This window comes from Rhipicephalus sanguineus, chromosome 6, assembly GCF_013339695.2.
Source record: "Rhipicephalus sanguineus isolate Rsan-2018 chromosome 6, BIME_Rsan_1.4, whole genome shotgun sequence".
Taxonomy (NCBI): domain Eukaryota; kingdom Metazoa; phylum Arthropoda; class Arachnida; order Ixodida; family Ixodidae; genus Rhipicephalus; species Rhipicephalus sanguineus.
The window spans coordinates 136,126,936-136,149,303 of NC_051181.1; the positions used below are offsets into that span (position 1 = coordinate 136,126,936).

Here is a 22,368-nt window from a genome sequence, read left to right on the forward strand (position 1 = left end):
AGTTTCGTATCGCCGCCTGCGAATCACTGATGATCACGTCCGCTTGAGTTTCTGCTATGGCTAATGCGACAGCTATTTCCTCTGCGGCTTCCACGCGTGGCGTACTGACGATAGCGCTCGTCACACATTTTCCCGCATAATTTATCACCACGGCTGTGTAGGCGCGCTTGTGTCTGTATCTAGCTTCATCAACGAATACGGTGTCCATGCTGTTGTTGTTATTGTTGTTGAATTGACTTTATTCTGGTTCAGAGTACCAGATTCTTTTTCTATATCGCGAGCTCTGTTTTCCCGTCTGCCCTGACGGTGTTATAAGTTTTATTATTTTCATTAGGGATGAGAATTAGTTTTACGAGATTCAATTGGATAAGGTTTGAATTATCTTCTTTAGTGATTATTTAGTAGTTTGTTGTTTCACACACTTCTTTATTTATGCAAATTATTTATTAACTAGAGTCTGGTCAGTACCTTTCGTGGGTATGAGCCAGTTATTGGGGCAACAATTCAATGTCGTATATCTCTCATTGTCTGAATTCCTGATCACTGTATTACGAGAACTCGGCGTAGCTTGAAAAGTTACTCCAAGTACATTTGGGGCACCCTTGACGCCAGCTTGAAACTTTGCCTGCAGACAGCGACTATTTTACTCGCGCAGAGTCTCAGATAAGTATGAGCACAATACTGCCAAAGCTTGAACAGGTTGTGCTAAGAAATCGAGCAGTATCATCATCAACGGTGACCGAAGACGCTGATGAGAACAAAATTCTCGCCTCCTGCGGTCGCGTCCCGGCGTGGTCAAGCCTCCACACTGGACCCCGGCAAGACGGCGCGCCCTGTGAGTCCCGGGTAAGGCGCGGACGCCTGCGTCGCCGTCCATGCCGCTGCTCTGACCGGCTACACCGCAGCCACCGACCGACACCATGCCTTCCAGGAAGTCTAAAGGCGCGGACGCGTCGCAGATGTCGCAAGGCAAGCCCAGCGATAAGAGTGGGTCTGACGCGCTCTCCGCCGAAGACAACGACGACACCAAGAAGGGCAAGAAGCGGAAAAAGAAAAAAGGTCGCAAGAACGACGACGATGACTTCGAGAAGACTACGCAGATGACAACGAGCAAAGAAGGAATGGATTCTTCCCTCGTTTCCGGTCGCCGAAGGAGCACCATCGGTGGCGAAGGTGCGGGCCGCAGGAAGAGTGTGAGCTCCACTGAGAGAGGGGCACCCCCGGATCGCAGGAAGAGCGTTCCTGATGGGGGAAGAAGGAAGAGCTTGGTATCTGCGGGGAGTGGGCCACCTCCAGGTATGCCAATGGGGCCGATGGCACCAATGGGACCTATGGGGCCAATGGGAACCGGACCGATGGCACCGATGGACCCGAGGTATATGAAAGGTTATCGCGGGCCCTACGACATGAGCAGCCTCACCTGCAGCTGTCAAGGGTGTTGGTGTCGGTGCTGCCAGGAGCTTCGCAACCCTAGCAAGCAGTGGCTGAGCGAGGCCGGGGAGGACAACAGGAAGGAGAGCACTCGCATCGAAACCGTGCTACACTTCGGCAAGTGTGACTCCACGGGCATGCCGCTTCAAAACCAAGGGAGCATCTCCAAGGTGGCGTCGGAGCCGGTGCTGAGGCAATACGGCAGCCGGGGAATGAGCGCCATGGCTTGTGACAACAGTGACGTCAACGTCACCGTTCGCACCAGCAAGTCTCGCTCGGGAATCGACCAGATGACGGGGAGCGACAGCGACATCACGGTCAACATAAGGGTCGTGTTCCGAGACTCGCACGGCGAGGAGGCCTCGATGACGTCCGTGGTTCGCACTCGCCCGGACGGCAGGGAGGTGCGGCCGGACGTCGTCAGGTCGACGCCCGGCAGCGCTGTCCGTCGACGAGGTCCGCAAGAAGGTCTCGTCTGAGGACGTCCCTAGGCGCGGTAAAGGTCTACCGATGCTGTGACTGATATTCCCGCAAAGGCGTCCGGAAGTCAAGGAAGTCACGGCAAAGAAGTGGTTAAGCCGGCGTCTCCCAAGACGATGCTGCCGCCACCGCAAGCGGCTCCCACCATCGAAAACGAGCAGGACAAGAGAGCTGGAGGTATTGAGAGGCTCGACGTGCCTGCCCTGGATTACATCCGAGTGAGCTACTCCATTCACGGCTCGTCGTTCAAGGATTCCGAGACGGGAATATCCGTAGATATAGGACCGCCAGGTCAAAGCGGCTCGGGGATCGCTGCCAGCGGCGAGTCGTGGCACCGGGTCAGCCGAATGCGTGGCACTGGCCGACCTGGAAATGCTTAGCGCGAATTTGTTGAAGAAAGTGCAGGCTCTCAGGCGCATACACATGGAGAACAAGGCAAGGCGCGGCATGAGTGGTGCACCATATCCTGCCATGTTTCCTGGGCCACCTCCAGCGTACGCTGCCGCAGGATTTGAGGGCGCTGTCAGTGGAATGTCCGCACAATCAGATGCTCAAGGCGAACGTTCAACGAAGAAACGAAAGAGACCAAGAAAATCCAAAGGGTACCGCAGTGCAGATGCCTAGCTGAAGCGCAGCCTATCTCCAAAGTGAAAGAAATTGTTTGCGTTAAATACGCAGAAATCTAGCAAGAAGGGACGTCCTCGCAACGGCGACTTATGGGGCATTTACTATTATATTCGTCGTATGCCGTTAACGTCAGCATTGGTGTTCACCTTGCTGTCATTGAATGCAATGTTTCTGTTCTGATGGTATATCGTATAGCGTGTTGGTATATTTAGGCAAAAAAATTTCGATGTATTATATTTCGCTGCATAGTTTTGTTTCAAGAGACAAAGCGCGCTTAGTAACATTTGAACGAATACAAATTTGCGTAGTGAAGATTTCGAAGTGCAAGCTACCGTCAGCTCATGTTGTCACATTTTATTGTGAGGTTATTTGCAAATAGTGAGCATTGCGAAACTCCATGCGATTTTTCTTTAAAATTGCAATTATGATGATGAAACCAATTTCAAGGCGCACGTAGGACTGTTATCGCTAAAAGTGTGTTGTTGTATTTTACTCGCAAAAGGCTATCGCGCCTTTTGAAACGGTCGTGTCATAATGTTTTTCACTTTCACAGTTGTGTAGTATTGCTGATATAATAAGACATTAGCAAATACACGAATAACTCGTTTAATACACACTCTCTCATCTCCAAAAGTACAACTCATTTCGCTCAGACAGGAGTTTCAGAGTATCTACAGCTTCGCTACCTTGACGTGCGGTCATCTTCACCGTCATATACTGCGCACCGATCAAGCGCAATGTCATAGTTTATCACAAATCTAGCAATTGTATTCAAAAACTGATAAGCCGTCTAGGCGTGTCCGAGAAACAATGAGCACGATAATTATCGCTCCACTTTGAGAAAAAGGTGATTACACTCGTGTATGATTCAAGTAAATATTCGTAAGGCGCGTTCACAACAGGTAAGTTATAACAAAAGAGGTCGGAGTTGCGTGCAAGGCTATCGACATGTCGGTAGCTTCGGGACGAGATCCCTTTACACCAGAGTAGGGTAGCAAACCGGAAGCGTGTCTGGTTAACTTCCCTCCATGCCTTTTTTTTTCTTTCCTCCTCCCCCTCCTCCCCGCGTCACGAGATGTGAACTCGCTGATCATGACGTCACATTATGCATCGCATGCCTCTCCTCACTACTTCCGGAACTTCTGCTTCAGTGCGGAGAACCACAAATTCATGAAACTTTTCTTTCTAAAGTGCGTTTTCTCATTGGTCAGCCGGCTTCGCTAAAGATATGTCCCGCATCGTGATTGGCTGTCGTGTTCTCTCACGAAGTTTTTAGCGTAAGACTTTTTTTTTAAATAGGGGCCCAGAATCGTAAACGTAACGTTGCTCCGACTTCGTTATTTCTGTGAACAGTTTTGAAGCTTCCACATTAAAGGGACACGGAAGCGAAAAACGTATTTTTCTTGCATTATTAAAATACACTTTCACAATACTAAGAGCATAAATATTGCCGCGAGAAAACGCTTGATAAGCCGGAAAACGCGCAAAGAGAGAAAATACACAGATTTTCACGCCGTTTCCCGATGTTCGTCGTACGAATTTTCCGCGACGTCATACACTAAGACGGCGAATGCTCAGGCTTACGTAATTATTTATCGGTAAAAATGTGTAGCATAGTGTTCTGAGGGAGTCGCGGGCCTAAAACAGGACGTTTCAGGAAAAGTTTATTAAGCTGATGTGATCAAAAAACGAGGAAGCAACTTTAGAATTCATGACGTCACAATGACATTAAGCTGCTTAGATTTCCCGGCGGAACTTATAAAAATGAAACTTTTACTTTCATTTTTTTGTCCGTTAAAGAGCCTGTGATAGCAACTCAACGGCAATAGAATTATCAAATAATCGCTGATCAGTACAACCTACTCCAGTGTTTCACTTTACTGTCCCATCAAATGGCATACAGAAAATTTTCTCAAGGGCTTGCATGAGATTGCAGTCGTAGCCAACCAACAACATTCAGAATTAGAGGATTTGTTTAAACCAACAACCTCATAAATGGTAAATGATCTTACGTTCCCTGTTTCGCTAATCAGCCACCATTTTATTACACCGTCTATTGCACCCGAAACCATCCGAGTGCATTTTATGCGTCCACAGCCTTAAACCAGCGAGCCTAGTAGAAATGAAATTTTGAGCGAGACGAGACTGATGGGTTTACGAAGCCTTGAATATATCAAGTGGCACTGCTATCTTTCTAAGTGTTTAAAGGTCTTGGAAAATTGAAAGTATGATCTTTTCGGACGTGGAGCGGCAAGGTTGTAGATAGTTACATAAGGACGTCGTTTCCTATGACTATCATTCAACCTTCGCGGACATTCCGCCACGATTTTCATTAACCTCTTGGAACCCACGGTGATGCAATTCACAGCTTGCATAACGCTGGTTTGTCAGATGAGCCGCAACTTCTCTCGAGGCAGTGCTGCTTGCGGGCGACTGATAGGTGCGTCAATTCCAGAGATCTTAACGATGGAGGGCAAGCTGAGCGGTCACATTCTCATCTCGGTCAGGTCCATCGACTTCCTCCAGACGTATCCTGCCTGTTTCATGTGGTCTGACACAGCGATGGAGTTCAAGTGCTGCATGTGAGAAAAGTAAAAACAATAATAAAATCAGCAAAGTGTGACTGGCTAAAGAGACAAGACTACAAGTGTTCATCTGGAGACTGCGCTGTCATGCAGTCGTGCAGCTACGCTAAATTTCCATTCCATGCTCGTTTACTCATTCTTACACCCGTTGTGCACAAATTGGAGCTAGTTGATCATTTATTTTGTTACTGTATGTAAATGGTTGTCTGGAATAAAAGAAAGGTTATTAAGTCTTGGTACAGATTTATCTCTGGGCGCTATTGCCTCCAGTAGACTCGACTTATGGGCTGAATAGAATAACCGATTCCCTTGAAGCTCTGGAATCAGATTACCCAAAGTAATCGACTGCCCAGCTACGCTGATTCGTACGTAACTTTTATATATTCAGCGTTGTGTGTACGTCTTTTTCCGTACTGATAGTTTTTGCTGCACACTCGAATATTTCTTCCTAACATAAATTTCGATTTCCATGTCAGTGGTACCATTCTCATTTTTCATTTCTATAGCTATGAAGGCGAAGGCCTTATAGGCCTCAACAAACGCGAGAAGTGACCGTCGGCGGCGTCGTCGTCAACACAAGTGATGCAAGAAATCATCACGCCATGACGTCACCATGTCATCATCGTGACGTCATATGCCGTCAGAATCATGTGGCGTCATCATGACGTCACTATGACATCGCATGATGACGGCATCACGTGCCATCATGGCCGTGGCTTGGTCGAAGGCGTGCCGATGCCGGAGGCACTGTAAAACCACGTTGGGTGCAGAAAGCTTTAGGGGATGGGGGCGGGGGTGGGGGGAATCAATACAACCGACTGATAAGAACAAGGAGAAGATGACCTTCGCCTTCGAGTCGTCGTAGGCAAATACATAGGTGACCTTGTGCAAATGTAAGGGACCGTGGACGCCAAAGTACCACTACTACTACTGCTACTGGTACTACTTACTTACTAAATACTTAGTTACTTGCTCTTTTTTGTTCACTATCGCCATGCTTCCTCTTAATTGAAACAAGGTTGAAAGAACTGACCGTCTGATCTTGCTGCCAATTATTGACTGTTATCTACGGTGTCAAATATGAAAAAAAAAAAGAACACCGGAGGTTCTTTTAGCTCACGTACCGTCTCCCTCTTGGCCCTAGTGCTGAATACGTAGAAGAGTTCGCCCACAGCGAGGATGCCGGCGATGATGAAGCCCACGTAGACGATGACGAACGCGCCCGCAAGGTCGGCGCCGGTCAGCTGGCGAATCTGGACCCGTGCCTCGAGCGAGTGGGCCTCCTCGTCCTCCTCGTCGCTGTCGCCGTCTCCATCGCCATCCACGTCGTCGCCCTGTCCGCAGTACTGGTTGGGCTTCCACCAGCGTTCCTGGAGCCACTGCAGGCGCCCGTCCTCCTGGAGCTTCAGAATGCCCTTGGACAGCAGGCTGCGGTATTCGGAGCCTACGGCAGAAAGTGGGCAGAGAGGGAGAAACATTCATTATGATAGAAAGGCTGAGATGTCGGCCTGCAAGACAGCTCTGACCTGCTACTTGACTCGGATGTCAGGGCCGTCGCCAGAAATCTTTTTCAGAGCGGGGGTGTTCAACCAGATGTTATGTATGTTCGGCTCGTAAGTGTATCGCCTGTATGTGAGATGTGTGCATGTAACATACACATGCACAACTGAAAAATTTGGGGAGGGGGGGGGGGGGGGTAAACACCCCAAACAGAGGACACGATAACACGTAGTGGCGCGACGAGGATAGGAATGCTAACAAACCAGCAGGATGGTCTTTTTGTTCGAGTAGCAAGCAAGACATGCCTTTGCAAGAATGCTGTAACATTTTTACCCACAAATTCATGCACACTTTCCGAAACAATTACTATTCTACCAATTCTCGACGCCTGCTTTCGAGGAATGGATCAAATAAATAATTTATTATCGATCCCTCCAAAAGAACTTTTTATATTATATATGTGGTTGTGGTGAGTGAAGATTATTTCGGTCCAGAGAAGATGCACGGGAGACCCCGCGCCACCCGGCTAGTCCCACGTAGGGGCCGCTTAGCCGAGCGTAGCCAGAAATGTTTTTCGAGGGGCGGGGTTTAACCAACCATTACGTATGTTCGTGCGCGAGTTTTTGTGTGTGCGTGTGTACATGCGCATGTGAAATTGAAAACTTTCGGGGGGGGGGGGGGTTGAACCTCCCCTCCCCCACGGCGACGCCAGGGGTCGTGGCTTCCTGCATGAATACGAGGCTGAAGGTACAGCTCGTCGACCGAACCTATAAAGCGATTCTGCGGGCGTAATGATGTTTCACGAATCATAGAGGTTCCGTACTCCCGACGGCTTTCTGTATACACGTGAGTAAGCTTCCATTTTCTCTCTAGTCTCGATAGCATATAGTTCCTGCCTCACCTCTAGTTAGACAACAAAATTGGAAAAATTGGAAATAATTGTTAGGCTGTAGCTGCGCGAGGACTAGTAGACCGCGTAGCGACCGGGGGGCGCGGTTCTGAGGTTTTGGAGGATCGGGACCCTCCCACCTCGTATAGCGAGCTCACCAAACATTTTGACCTGGAGCGGACAGTGCCCTCCACCACACAGAAAATTAAGCACACCACAGGCTCTGACACTCGGACTTCTTCAGGTAGGGGCGTACCCTAACCCCGCGCTATTGAGCAAGATTTATCCGGAAATACAGTCAACTAATGCATGTTCATTATGCGCGAATATAGCGAATCTAGAACACATGCTCTGGCGGTGCCCCGCGTTACGCGGCGGCGAAGTCATCACGCCGCTCAAATGGGAGGCCGCTATTACTAGCTCCGGACTCGAAGAGCTGCTATGGGCAGTCCAACGGGCCCGCGACGCAGCAGAGAGACTTGGTCTTTCTGTTACGACGTGGGAGCGGCCCGCAACGTGCTAGAGCGCGTTCCGGTGGAGCATAATAATGCTTATCCATCCATCCAACGATAGCACCTGCGAAGTTTGCAAGTGTAGTCCACTGGCTATTTGCACGCAATTTTGCCGAAACCTTGTAGTGGGTAGTAGCCACGAGTTTAGGAAAACGAAACGCGCGCGGTGCGGGATTTCCTTTCACGAAACAAAACGAATGCGATTTTAAATTACTATTTGTATACGTATTCGTATAGTAGTAATCAATCAATAAAAAATAAATAAGAAAAAGACACGTTGGGTTGCCCTTTAGTTTCATTATCCTAATTTCTCTTCGGAATTAGCTGTCTAGTTTTAATGTACAGAAATTACTACACTCTTTCCTATATATGTTTTCTTTTCTGCTTAATCAATACTTATAACTACACATATCTAAAACCTCATATCAACAATTCTTCGCGAATCCCCCAGTGTGGGTACGAGCCACATGTGAGAGCACAACAACAACAGCGACAGTGGGCTCGAGCCCCACGTTCTGCTCGCGGTTGATACGTTCTAAATCGACCGTCGGAATATGGCTGCTTCAACCAGCGCTCCATCTGCATCTCCTACTCCATCAGAGCCTGGCCAGCTTCGAGACATGGCAACCATCGATGTTCCAAGGAGCAACAGGAGGAAGAAGAGCAAGTCGGAGCTTTCCTTCAGCTTCGGCTCGACGAGCAGTGGCTCCAGTCCCTCGGCCTTCAACGTGCAGGCAAGCCTTCCAGAACTTCCCGCCCCCGTGTCGCTTCTCGCCCTTTTCGCGGTGCTGCAGAAAGCTGATCAAAGTGAGCGTCAGTGTGTAATTCCTGAAAGCGCACGGCAAGCAGCTGCTTCCCAGTTCCGTTCTACAGACGAAGCCCTCCCGACTCCACCGAAGCTGCCGAATGACAAGCGCAAGCCAAGATGGCGCAGCATCGAGCATTCGAGCGAGAGGCAACGCAAAGCGAGCATGTCCAAGTTTGCCGAAAGCGATTTCGGTTTCATTGGCGGTGAAGCGATCGTGCTTGACGAAACGGAAGCGACGCCTCTCGCCGAGTTAGACGCGGTGATGTTTGGACGAGACCACGAGGTGCCTTGCGGGAGAACGGTCCGTCCCAGGAGGACGACCTGCTGGAAGCGCTGAATACTTCGCAGGCCCAGATCATTATCAACGTGTAAGCCACGATCACTGGACGTCTTCCTGGGCGTCCAGGATTTTGAATGCTGCATGAACACTCGTGCGCCTTCGTCTACTACAAGTACACCAATGACGAAGACGACGTCCCAGGCGGAGCTACTGCCGGATTGTAGAAAATAAAATATTCTTGACGTACGCCGCTTTGTCCCTCTTCCTTTGAATCCGCAAGCTTTCAGTATATTTCCAAAGTGATTATTCCCCATTGCGCTTTTGTAAATTTTCCTGCAATTTAACGGCGTGATAGATGCAGTTTGTAATTTCTACCGGCAAGCCGTAGCACTAGCATCATTTGGCGCAAGAGAACTGTCACCTTGTTTTCTTGTGACGCAGGCGTTTAACGCAAGAGCTCGTTTCGCAGAAATTTCGCTGTCGGCATCGGCATCGTTGTTCGTAAGCAAAAAATCGGCGTTGTCCGTGAGCAAAAATTCGAGATAGATGCAAATAGAAATAATAAAACTCTTCCGTTGGAGTGGCTGTCAAACTCGGGACTTCTGCGTTCGAGGACTTGTTTGTGATGAAATGAACAGATACCGAACACATTTCTGTTTCACAGTGGTTTAACAGGTAACCTAACCTAAACTACCGAATTATTCATCCTACTATCTGCAGGGGTGCTCATAGTGGTTGTGGTGGGTGAACTTTATTTCGGTCCGGAGGACACGCAGGGGAGACCCCGCGCTATCCGGCTAGTCACACGTGTGGAATTTCCGATGTGCAATAGGAGGAAGTTCTTTAGATTGCATCGATAAGTGTACTGAGTGACCAGCCGACTAGCTCGCACTACCTCTACAGCCATTTTACAGACGTGAGACGGGGCGTTAGCTTTTAACTAGAAGAGTGGATGTATGTGGGTATGAATGACTATGAGTTTTACATGAGTGCATGTACGGCATCACAGTCCGTAATCGTAGTCCTGAGTGGCCGTGTGTATGAGCCAGGGGCGTAGTCAGAATTTTTTTAACGCGAAAGTGTTTTATGCCGCGACCCACGAAGACTTCACTGACGTATTTCCGTCACGGATATGACGTTGGCAAAATGTACCCTCACGGATGACAAAGAAAAACTAAAAAAGGTTGCATTGACACGAATCTTCTGGGAATCCAACTAAAAACCTCTCGGTCCGTGACAATAGGTGCCGGGCGCTCAACTCACCGCACCACCGAGGAGCATGTACGAGGCCCCCCAAACGGGCCTTATATCTCTCACGCATTATCTCTCTTTCACGGTACTCTTGGTTTGCGATGTGGTATCGCCCTCTGTGAGCGGTGAAGTGAAGTACTGCGTCAAGACACTAACGAGCGCCAATAGGGAGCGATTAGTTGGCGACGCAGTTCGGGCGCCTCGATGCCAGCTCTAGTGAGCTATTCTAGTTCACTATAATGCCAGCGAAGGAATACTGGCCGTGCCGGCATCGAGGATGCGCCCCAGACATAAATTATTTGATTTGCCTTTCGCGTCGTGTTATCGTGTGACGGCTCATTGTCAGAGTAGTGCAGCTTCCACATGCACCAACGTAGTTTCTCCGCCGCCTAATGCTTCGAGTGCGACAGCACCGACTAATAGAACTGCTGCGATAAGCGCCGCAGAAAGGCAACGATATCCACGGGCGAATGTCGCGCCTTGGTGGAGCGAGACCCACGCCAGCGTTCGCGCGTTCACGGCTCAAGCTAGGAACCTTCCTCTTTGTTCCTGAAGCGCAGTGTGGTAGTTTATGCATAAATACAGGCTCAGATTGCCCTATCACTGGAGAGCGTACACCTTGCCACTTCTCTCCTCAAGTGACGGCGCTTTCAAGGAGCGCATAGCAAGTACCAGTGTTATGTACTTGTCGATGCCATCTTTGCTCGGGATTCGCCATATGTTGTGTCCAGATATACGTTAACAACTTCTGCCACCATAACGGTTAAGTCAGGATCATGGACGTTAGTCGTCTGGATGGAGATGTGCCCCAAGGCTTCAACGTGGGTGCATCCACGTCGAATGGTGCTAGAGCTGCCAAATACCAACAGACATTGTTCAAGCTTTCATATTTCAATGCACAGTAAACAATCAACTACTCCTGTGAAGACACGTTTCATTTTTTTGTTATACTGATTCCTATGACGGAGGGATCAGCCATGTTTTTTCGGGGTGCGGGAGGCCCTGCCCCCTCATGTTCGTTCGTGCGTTTGCTCGTATGTGCGCGAATATATGTACACATACACAGTGTAAGAATTTTTGAAGATTGAATTTTGGAAGGTTTTCGCTTTCAACAACCACGTTCCTTTGATAAATTTCGGGCTCGGTAGAATATCCGGGAGCGCAGCTTGTCACTTAAGTGCTAATCTTTGGAGGCAATCAATATCAACTACGAACAGATATAATTACATGTCAATAAAACCGAAAGAGGCCAGCAGCGCTACGAAAAAAAAAACTTTTTGTACACATGTCATTGCTGTCATTAAGGAATTGTGAAGTGTGCTTGACGAAACGACCCCACTTAAACTAACAATACGATCCATATAATGACGGACAAAAAATGGCAATTGTATATATTTCAGGGAAAAAATGTTGGAAAATGCCGCTCGACAAAATGCAATTAAGCAGAACCAACAAAACTAAAGCATAAAGTGTCGCAGCTTTCCTAACCATCTACCTAGATTTTCAAGAACTGGGACCGCACAGGCAGTACGTCGCCAACGGTTTGTCGTTGACGCAGCTGGAGTGCGCTTGAACCAAGCTGAGTCTACCGATATAGCTCAAGTGATACTTTGGCACACTGCTGTAACTTAAGGCACCAAACACTTCGAAGGCCACGTTTTGCGTTGTCATAAGCTCAACTCGAAGCTCGAGCCTGCCGACACCCTCGCCGCCTCCTATGACGTCCGCTTTGTTTACGCGATCCAGTTCCCACCGAACGCAGCGGCCTGGGAAGTTGCTCTCGGTCACTTCGTTCATGTGATCGACGGCGAACCTAGCGAAGAGAGACAGGTCAGCAGCGTACGGCAGCTCCGTCGACCTCGAATCGAGGCAGGCGCAGGAGTCGGGCTGAGCGAAGACGTCAGCGCATGACCTCTCGTGCGGAAGCGAGCGCAATAAGCTCAAGCCCCTCTCCGTAGAGCTGTAGTTGTCGTCGGGCCGCCGGGCCAGGGCCAGAAGGGTCGCGTGAATGTCGTACGCCGACACGAGCCGGCGTTGGTTGACCTCGAGGGCGACGGCCACGTCGGGGTTTTTTCGAAGGAACTTCTCGGGCAGCACCAGGAAGCAGAAAGGTGATTTCACCTCGTGTTCACCGATGGACGAGGGAAGTGCCATGCTCCCAGCGCGCTTGCCGTAGTTACTGAGAAGCAGCAGAGCCGTGCTATTCAGCACGCCACTCGTGGAAAGGTTTCTCAGAAAGAACTTCAGAGGTTGGTCCAGATAACCGACGGCGTTGATGTCACCGCGGATGTGCTGCGAAAGCCAGACGTATCCGAACTTGTGCACCGGGCCCGTGTCCCGCTGGAAGACTGCGTTCACGTACCTCAGCAGGGCCTCCGATCTCGAAGTGAGGCTCTCACACGAAGCGTTCCGCTCGAGCTTTTCCGTGGCTTCCACGAAGGACCTGGTAGAATGATCTACCGGCGGGTTCCCGTATCCCCGCCGGTCGTCCACGAATGGAGAGCCGTCTTTGGTCGAGTCGACTGCGAACAGCGTCACGTAGCCGCGTCCGGCGTACGCGCTCACGAGGTGTAGCGGGACGTGAAAGTTCCGGTCGTCGGGCAAGCTCGACATCTCGCGTACATCCAGGCCGGCCAAGAGCGAAATCTGGCTCTGCAGCGGGTCGCCGGTGACGGCGCTGTACGCCAGGAGCTCGTACGCGTTCAGTTTGTTCGAAAGGTACCACCGTGTCTTTCTCAGGTGTCGCATCGAGTTAAGCCTGGAGACAGAGTCGATGCCTACCACGAGCACCGAAAGCTTGTCGAGTAATGTCGCCCACGGATTCGTCCACTCGCCTCGACGGCGTCGCGACGCCGCATTCGGTCGCTTCTTCTTAAGTGGCAGCAGGTGGAACTCCGTGAAGAGGGGAACCCCGTCTCGAAGACAAGTTATTCGGACGTGCTCATCGAGAATCTTCTCGCCAAAGACGAGCGGTCGACGCGGCCCAGTTTCAACGTCATCGGCTGCCCCAATGGCGCTGCTTACCCCGACAACGACGCGGTAGTGGCACTCCAGTGCGCTTGGCGTCAGCCCGTAAGTGTCTTCCAGGCGCTTCGCGTTCAACTGGGGAACGCTGACGTTGACGAAGAAGACGAACTGCTCCATGCCCCGGCACTTGTTATCGATGCTTATCCTCTTGCGGTATAAGTAAGCGACGGACCAGTGGAAAGGCTCGTAGAGCGGGAACCGGCACTCGGACGTGTTGATCACGTAATGAGGGCCGTCGGACTTGATGGACGACGACATTCGCTTCAGGGTGGTGAGCTCTAGCCGCGTCATCAAGTAGATCATGCACGGCGCGAGGAATGCGTAGAGGGCCGCTATGCAAAGAAACTGCCGCATAACTCTTCGCGACCACCGATGAGCGACGAAGAGACCCATCAGCACTGCTTGCTCCTCTCGTTGTCTGATCAGGCCTACCTGTCAGCTGTGACAGCACCCGCAGGCTCGTGCTGACGATGATGATCCGTAATTATGACACGTACGATGATGATGATGATGATGACCTCTTTAGTGGCGCTTACTCACAAAGGGGAATGGGCCAAGAACCGGGCGGCAGGATCTTTGAGGTAAATACTTATTAGGCTAAAGATAAACGTTGTAATTTTAGACTAAAACAGAGAAAAAAAAAGAGCTAATACTCGAAAATATTGCAGAGCACGCAGTCAGATTATCAGGTGTGATGTTTGGCATTTGTAACAACGGTTGGAATTAGTAATGAAAATAAGCCAATAGAAGCTAGCATGGTAATCTTTTTCTTTCCTGTATGTAATCAAACACTGCAGAGCGGACCTCCCTGTGGCTATGACCTAATTTAATGCCACAAAATGATAAAATTTGCGGTACATTGATGTGTAATCCTAACTTTTGAAGGGAAGCGACGTACCCACAAAAGGGAACGGCCCAGAATCGGGTTTTACAGCAACGTGTAAAATAAATAATTAAACACCCGAAGCAATAAACAGGCTACAAAGGGCGAAAAGGATAGATAGATAGATAGATAGATAGATAGATAGATAGATAGATAGATAGATAGATAGATAGATAGATAGATAGAAGATAGATAGATAGATAGATAGATAGACTAGACAGACAGACAGACAGACAGACAGACAGACAGACAGACAGACAGACAGACAGACAGACAGACAGACAGACAGACAGACAGACAGACAGACAGACAGACAGACAGACGACCAGACAGATAGATCGATAGACAGACTAGATAGACTAGATAGATAGATAGATAGATAGATAGATAGATAGATAGATAGATAGATAGATTAGATAGATAGATAGATAGATAGATAGATAGATAGATAGATAGATAGATAGATAGATAGATAGATAGATAGATAGATAGATAGATAGATAGATAGATAGATAGATAGATAGATAGATAGATAGATAGATAGATAGATAGATAGATAGATAGATAGATAGATAGATAGATAGATAGATAGATAGATAGATAGATAGATAGATAGATAGATAGATAGATAGATAGATAGATAGATAGATAGAAACGCCCAAAGTGCCTGAGGTTCGCTAAAAATGCTTCGCATTTAATAAGCTTCGCCCTGCTATAGGGTCGCATAAATGTGAGCGCTGGATAACCCAAGACAGCACGCATATATCACGCAGGATACACGTGCCAAAGCTTCACTAAGAAATGTTTGGCATTTAAAAGACGTCGAGCCACCTCGTAACGCTTGGCTCAAAGCCAAAAAATGCAGTATAGAAAAACTAGCGGGCTTCTTCGCACGAAACCGATTCCCACAAAGCGTGGGATCTACCGAAATTTTTTTTCAAAACACGTTTCTTGAGTATTCGAGAAACCGGAAGTGCTCGAGCAGAACCACTTGGAAGAGAAAGAAAAAGTTCCATTAGTTATTTGTGCCAATATAGTAACGAAATATTGCTCGCCGAACAATGTGCACATCCGATGTGTAAACGGGTGCAGCACTCAGCACGACACAATGCGCATTGTATACGTATACGGCTTTAAAGCGTAGGACTGAGGCAGCCTTTCCGCGAACATTTTCAGTAGCTCTCCTGTTATTCCAGCCCACGCCTTAGATAAACTGCCAGGAAACAAAGACGGATTGGAAAGCGTCACTTCGTTGCTCTCTCGGTAAGAGCACCAGATGAGTAATGCGAATACCTGCAAATGTCAAGCCCAATCGGGTTCTGGCATGTTGTTTTTTCGTCCACTTTCGTTTCCATTTGCTATAGGAATTCTTTATTCTAAATAAATAAGATAGGGGTTTTTCCACGTGCTTTCCCAGGCTTTCGAGTCCACTGTTGTTCATATGATACTGAATGTCTATATATACCAAGCACTTCAAACGCGTTCAGGCCTTCGTCCTTCCTTGCGCTGTGAGTGCAATGTCCTTGTTCCAAATGTTGTTGAAGCAGGGTGCGAACCTTCGATCGATAGCTAGACGTTCGTTCTGAGAAAACTAGATATTTATCTAGAATATAGCCATAGGTGCGTCGGCGCAGAAAAACGAGAAATTTCTATCTGCATCAGGATACTCTGCTTGGTATGTCTTCAAACGTACGTTATATTATTTCACATTTTTTTCTCGTTTTACCAAATCTGTCACTGATGTCCTTTCTTTATTTGGCCTTCTATCGAACTCATCTGTCTCCCGGCCATTTTTTTTTCCATGGCGGGAATCAGTTATTGAGCCAAACCAACCGAACAATCATCCTTCTCTGAAAAGTGATTATGATTACAAGTTCGAAAAACCCGTGGTACATATAATACGCATGTAGAGGCTCTGCTTTCCTTACAAAGTATTATTATATTACTACCATTGCTATTATAGTTAATATTGTAATACATTTGAACTCACTTTAATATGAGGACAATTCCATGACATGCAGTAGCATGTATTTCGGGTAAATATTTTCGTCGTATTGTGTATACGTAAAGCGGAAAGAAACAGATATCTATCTATCTATCTATCTATCTATCTATCTATCTATCTATCTATCTATCTATCTATCTATCTATCTATCTATCTATCTATCTATCTATCTATCTATCTATCTATCTATCTATCTATCTATCTATCTATCTATCTATCTATCTATCTATCTATCTATCTATCTATCTATCTATCTATCTATCTATCTATCTATCTATCTATCTATCTATCTATCTATCTATCTATCTATCTATCTATCTATCTATCTATCTATCTGTCTGTCTGTCTGTCTGTCTGTCTGTCTGTCTGTCTGTCTGTCTGTCTGTCTGTCTGTCTGTCTGTCTGTCTGTCTGTCTGTCTGTCTGTCTGTCTGTCTGTCTGTCTGTCTGTCTGTCTGTCTGTCTGTCTGTCTGTCTGTCTGTCTGTCAGCGGCGTTCTCTGTGTCTGTGTGTTTCTCTTCGCGTCTGTTGTTTAGGCGCCCAAATATCACGTTTACTAAATCGCAACAATTTGCCCAAGAAGTCTAATTAAAGTACTCGACAAGTGTAGATGAAGCAAATATGTGGGAAAAAAATCAATATCACAAAATAGAAACGAAAACACCAAGAAGCTCGATTTGAGGCTCGATATGAGCCTCGTGATGTTTTTTTTTTCTTTCCTATTGTGATATATGGATTCTTTTCCAGATGCCTTATCTGTGTCTAGTAGAAGCTGATGTGCATAACTTAGTTCCATGGGACTATAGGGGACAGTCCCCCATAGTGTGCACGAGCCATCTTCACTGGGGAACAAACGAACCAATAAACGAGCAGCGTACAATGCTCATCTCTTCTTATCGAGCTTCTCCGGCACGGCATGCATCTTTCACGAGCGCCGAATGACCGCAGGGAATAAGGCTGATTACCCGCCCTCACTGCCGTTGTCGTCATTTGCCACATTACCGGTGGCCGCTGCTAGCGTCGCCAAAAAGTGTCATCGGTCAAAGCTCCCTGCCGCTTTACTTGAATCACAGAGTGCTGAAAAATTGAGTATCCATTTCAAAAGAAGAGCCGTGCCACTGCTGCATTGTTTTGCAACGCCGCTTTGGCGTCACTTCAGCAGTGCCAAGAGCATTGTGCGGTGTATACAGTATACGGTATCAGCCAATGAGGGGGCGGAAAGGTAGAGTGGTGCTTTTTTGTTTGAACGATGCGGTGTTCGTGTGAGCTAGATTGAATTCGGTTGAGTTTGCGAGAGTTCATCGGCCGGTTTAACTTAAAGGGCCCCTGACAGCCGATTTTTTGTTTGTGACATTTATGTTGCAATAAGTAGGCCTATGTCTTGTAATCACAGAATGACACCGCAAATGCTCCTACGTGATGTCTAATTAATCCTAGCAGCGTTAATTGTGGTCATCTTTAGTGTAGGTTCAAAACGCGCGCCGAAAGAGGATAAGAAACTAGCGCCGCGCCGCGGCGGTCGCGCCTCGGGGCACGCGTGTTGACGTGCGCTCAGTATTGGGTGACGTCAGCCACGCGCTTGTTGAATTGCCAGTTGGAGAACACACACACGGGGAGCTCACGCTGCCTGCCGACCCGTACCGAAGAAGGAGAAGGTGGGAGAAGCAAAGAGCAAACATGTTTCGCAATATACCACAGTGCACCGCGCATATTTCTGTCTGTGACGTCGACAACACTTGCTTTACCTCTGCAACGTCACAAGGGGCCTACGTCTACGTCATACTAGTGGTTATGTTGATAGGAGTTCAAAATTCAGATGAGCACTCAGGCTTACTTTAAAACGAAATGAAAATATCTTAAAGGCAACGGTCGTCACTCATAATTGGTCAGAAGTGCCCCCGTATGCAGGACTATCAAACAACACAAGCATCTCGAGTTTCCAAATTCGGTGTCAGGGGTCCTTTAAGGTCCTTGCGATGCGTTGACGGAGGCCAGAGGGGGACGTAGAGCTTTGCAGTAAAACGCGAAACTGTTTATACTGGGCCGTACTCGGGGTGTACCAAGTGCACGAGTAAACGATTTTGTTGGTCGAGTTGGGAATGAAAAATCCACGTGTGAATCTCCCGTTTGTCGTTTTTGCCGTTTTGCCACCGCTTCCCGCGCCCTCGCCTCCGGAGTTCCCTAGTGTATTGTATCAGTGCACTCACCACACAACGAGCCTTACTTCGCGCCGCCTTTCAGTTAAGACGGAACACAAGAAGATAAGACGATTGAACGAGCGCTCGTTCAATCGTCTTGTCTTCTGTGTTCCGCCTTTCTGTGCTCAAAATCGATGATAAAGAAGGCCGCCATTGTATATGTGAAAAATTAAACGGATCATTGCATTCTACCCTCTATTTATGACTATTTATTGACGAAAGAAAAGTTTTTAGTCCACTAAATAGATCAGCATAGGAGAACGCGTGTAAGAAAGCCATGAATCACTTGCTTTGAAGTACATTGGCTAAACGCTTCTTTTCTTTTCTTTTTTATCGCACTTACAAGAGAAGAAACGATGAAGGGACAATCAAAACAATATGTAAATGGATACGATCAAAACGTGTTTATAGAAGAGAGGTGGTCATAAAATATTTATAAACCACGTTTTTGTATGAAAGCAGATAAACAAGTTATTGCAGCAGTTTAGGTTGTATTACTTAAACAGGGGCAAGAGCTACGTCCAAAGGTCAGCGCGCTTCATGGCCTCGAGCACTTCTCTTATATTTTTCCTCGAACGCGCGGTTTACTTCCAGCGTGACCGCGAGCGAGCGTGCGGGCACGTCGCGGCATCTCGCGGCGGCCGTGTAACTATTCGACTCACGATGCTCAAATCAGCCATTGGCCGTGGAATTAGTGTTTGTGGCGTGGTTATTTGAGTTTATGGCAACATTTGTCGAGAGAAGAGCGAGCGATTTTTAGCTGACTTTGAAAATTAATCGTAAATTCCTCGCAATTGTGCTGCGCACATGTTCTCAGGTGTCTCGACTGTCGGCAGCATTTTCTTGACAATGCTGAAAAAGTGATGCAGGGCCCCCTTAACAGCGTCCTCTACTCACCTCTGGCGGTAACGATGCCGTAAGCCGTGTGGTGCACGAAAGTGTCGGTCATGCTGAACTCACAGTCACTTTGCGTGACGTAGGCAGCAGTAGCGTACTCCATGATGAAGGCCACCTTGTCCTCGTTCTTGACACGATCGAGGCCCTCGGAGAAGGTTCCCGGGTTATTGCGTCCGCTACGTTCGACAAACTGCGACAGCCTTTGGTGCAGGGGGACGTTGGAGTTCTGTAATGATGATGATAATAATAATAATAATCATCCTGTCATGTCCTTATTAATGGTACTGAGCGCAAAACACTAGACAAGGTACAAGAGAACGAAGACCCAGCGCTTGCTCCCAACTGCATGCCATGCCCACTTCTGGACGAAGGCCTCTTAAAAATGATCTACAACCCACCCTGTTCTGCGCCAGTTGATCCTTGTTTATACCTCCAAATTCCTTATCGGTCCCGGCCGCGGCAGTGAGATTTCGATGGAGACGAAACGATTACAGGCCAATGTGATGTGTGATGTCACTGTACATTAAAAAAACACCAGATCGTCGAAAGTTCCAGAACCCTCCAATACGGCGTGCCTCATAATCATATCGTGGTTTCGTCATGCGAAACCCAGTACATTATTGTTTTTATGATTCGAATTTCTTAATTTCATTCATGTCTTGCATTTAATATCTCCTAGCCGATATCCTAGCAGATATTGAAAGCAAGACATGGTCCTGAGCATGTCACGTCCTTCTCATGACATGACCTGCTAAGGACCATGTCTCGCATTTAAGATCTGCTAGGATATCGGCTATCTCTGTTTGTTCTGTGATCGGCTCTGCCGTTTTCTTGTATCTTATGGCTACGCCTATCATTTTTTGTTCAAATGCGCACTGGGTAGATCATCAGTTGACAGATGTTCAAGTTTTCTTAACAGGCTTACGAATTTCGGGCTATCTAGTTTGAATGAGATCGCGGGCCACAAAGGCCACAGCCATAAGTTTTCTTTCTATTTTAATATGCTTAAACTTCACGAAGACGCCGGTACACCTCGTGAGCCTCGACTAGAAGTGCGGCGCATATGCAGCTGCTCGGTGACTGCTACGCATAAAATCGATTCCGCCAATGCGTGGAATCTGCCGGGATTTTATATTGCATGTCTCTGAAATGAAAGAAGACGACGTAATTTCTCATGCACTTGTTTCCTAGCTAGTTAACGCCTTTTTGCGCGCATAGACTCAAGGTTCATGAAATATTCACTAACTAATCGAGTTTGTACGCGGCAATATTTGTTTGGGCTGTTTGCATGACTTACCACTCGGCGGCTTCGTTAGGATTCCTATAACAATGTGAACATATGCAATCATCTTTTGTTCACATGCATCAGTCGTGAAACTAATGCGTTACCTTGAGAAAAAGAAAGACTGTCTGAAGGACGTTCGCATCTCTGTGCAGAATTCTGCCAGAAATAATACCATTTCCATGGAATATTGATATGGCACCAGTTCATGCATCCGGAGGAGCATGTTTCAAAGTAAAGAATTACATATGCATGTTCGAGAGACATTTCTTATCATTCAGAATATCCAGCATTCCATTTGTGTGTGTAAGCTCACCTTGATTCCCACAGCAAATAAACTAGCCGAGGTTTTTTTATTGTTATACATATTTTATTCTTAGCAGTTATCTCATTCAGTGCCCTATATAAAGCAAACAAATATTTTAATTGCCGAAATTGTAGTGCTAAAGTATTCCTAACACAATTTAATGGGAAGATTTCTCATCCGACATTGTGCGAAACTTCGGCCCACCACCTCTTTTCATTTTTCTCATTGATATACGTATAATCTCTGCCAAACAATAGAACAACGCAGACACATAGCATTACGCATGTATATTTATTATATTATAATATCAACTGATAAACAGTGTTAGCCAACAGTAACTGAAGTCAGCCAAGGTTAGTTACTGCTGGTACTCTACGTATAAGTGTGGTGAGCTGCACACAATATGTACAATATGTCTTTTCAAAATTGGTTCCTGCTGTGGAGCGTACTTTTTCTTTTAAATATCTTTACATGAGAGCTTGAATAACCTACCTTACATCACAGCACCTTTTTTTGCAAATGTTGCTCGGAAGGTGGTTTCCTTTTTCTTTATGCCGACATAAAAGCTTCTCAAACCTTACTTAATTTGCATCAGCAATATTCGCATTGAAAGCGGGAGTAGAGTTCAGTTTATCCGTTTCGTGGAAACATACATACATACATACATACATACATACATACATACATACATACATACATACATACATACATACATACATACATACATACATACATACATACATACATACATACATACATACATACATACATACATACATACATACATACATACATACATACATACATACATACATACATACATACATACATACATACATACATACATACATACATACATACATACATACATTGTGCAGCTAACTCACCTCAAGGTAAGTGCGGGTGCTTCCACCTCGTATGGCGATGTAAGTGAAGCCAGGGGTCTTCATAAGCTGGTCGACCGAGTCGTAGTCGGGTCCGCTGTCCTGCCACAAAATGCTCTCGCACAGGTTGCTCACCACAATGGCGAGCACGATGAAAGTAAAGAAGTACCAGAAGCCAGCCAACACGCGAGTCGCTGGGGCCCTGCAAGCATAGGGAATGAGTAAGCGGAACAGCGAAGAATCATTACGAAAGTTTCGGTCAGAGCAATCTAATTATGTGGGGCAGCCAAGCGGAACTGCCTCTCGTTAACTCCCATGCATTTGTATGCAGCTCTGTTACCATCCCTCCTGTTGTATAACGGCATGGTAACAGAGCTGCACAACTTGCATGTGCGCGTGCGCACTACGTTTAGTTTCGTTTGCGGTTTTGTCTTCGCATGCAACAAATTTCAACTTCAGGTTTGATTGCTCATGCAACAAATTTCAACTTGTGGTATGTCTTCGCATGCAACATATTTCAACT

General features: G+C 47.1%; 1 protein-coding gene and 1 pseudogene across 3 annotated transcripts in view; one reads left to right on the plus strand and one right to left on the minus strand.

Moving 5' to 3' along the window:
* The window catches only part of LOC119396502 (homeobox protein slou-like), a 346,344-nt gene that overhangs the window by 62,129 nt on the left and 261,847 nt on the right, over nt 1–22,368 (plus strand). The window lies entirely within an intron of this gene.
* The window catches only part of LOC119397579 (glutamate receptor ionotropic, kainate 2-like), an 84,692-nt pseudogene continuing 66,773 nt past the window's right edge, over nt 4,450–22,368 (minus strand).